This window comes from Alligator sinensis, unplaced genomic scaffold (assembly GCF_000455745.1).
Source record: "Alligator sinensis unplaced genomic scaffold, ASM45574v1 scaffold161_1, whole genome shotgun sequence".
NCBI lineage: Eukaryota > Metazoa > Chordata > Crocodylia > Alligatoridae > Alligator > Alligator sinensis.
This window is the reverse complement of record NW_005841974.1, coordinates 1,916,517-1,917,664: the sequence shown is the minus strand read 5'-3', so window position 1 is coordinate 1,917,664 and position 1,148 is coordinate 1,916,517. Positions and strand designations below refer to the sequence as shown.

The following is a 1,148-nucleotide window of genomic DNA, read 5'->3' as shown; positions in this document are numbered from 1 at the left end:
TAACCTAACTGCGTGCGTGTACTCGACTCTGTAACCGAAGTTATATGCGTATACTCAACTCTGTAACCGAAGCTGTAACGGAACAAAGGCTCGCCTGCGTCGTCCATCACTATCTAGGCGACGTAAGTAAACAAACTCCTGTAACCTCCACGCGTCTGTGCCTGGTTAATTCCACTCCATCCATCAATTGCCCGCCTGCCGAGCTCTAAAGCTAAACACTCCGGTGTGTGAGTCAGGCGGCTGCCGGCGGCTGCTCTGATTCACGACAACACTAAGTTAGGGGGAGTAGTAAATACACTGGAGGGTAGGGCTAGGATTCAGTGACTTAGACAAATTGGAAGACTGGGCTGAAAGAAATCTTACGAGGTTCAACAAGGACAAGTGCAAAGTTCTGCACTTAAGACAGAAGAATCCCATGGACTGCTATGGGTTTGGGATCAGCTGGCTAAGCAGAAGCTCTGTAGAAAAGGACCTGGGGGTTACAGTGGATACGAGTCAACAATGTGCCTTTGTTTCCAAGAAAGCTAACAGCATGCTGGGCTGCATTAGTAGGACCATTGCCAGCCGATCTAGGGAAGTAATTATTCCCCTTTATTCTGCACTGGTGAGGCCATATCTGGAGTACTATGTCCAGTTTTGGGCCCCTGACTACAGAAAGGATGTGGACAAGTTGGAGAGAGTCCAGTGAAGAACAGTGAAAATGGTTAGGGGATGGGGCACATGACTTTTGAGGAGAGGCTGAAGAAACTGGACTTATTTAGTCTGCAGAAGACAAGACTGAGGGAGGATTTGATAGCAGTCTTCAGCTACCTGAAGGGTGGTTCTAAAGAGGATGGAGCTAGACCAATGGTCACCAACCAGTGGATCTTGATCCACCGGTAGATCTTGGAGCCTCTTGGAATTGATCTGAGCCTGGGGTGGGGGGCTGAGTGCCTGTATGCATGCATGTGTGCGCCCCAGCCCAGCAGGTCAGTCCATGGGGGAGGGAAGGGGCAGGGGCTAGATCGAGGCCCCCGTGGTGAGTGACAGTGCTGCAGAGGCAGGAACAGGGGTAAGTTGAGTGGGGCCCCGGCTGAGTGGGACTTAACCTGCTATGGGGGGGCGCAACCCCAATTAATTTTCTTTCCACCTGTGTCGTGTTCCCCCCC

The 1,148-nt window shown here is 51.5% G+C and overlaps 1 protein-coding gene across 2 annotated transcripts in view; it reads left to right on the top strand.

The window, feature by feature from the left end:
* Positions 1-1,148, top strand: part of DHX8 (DEAH-box helicase 8) — a 32,605-nt gene that overhangs the window by 25,324 nt on the left and 6,133 nt on the right. The window lies entirely within an intron of this gene.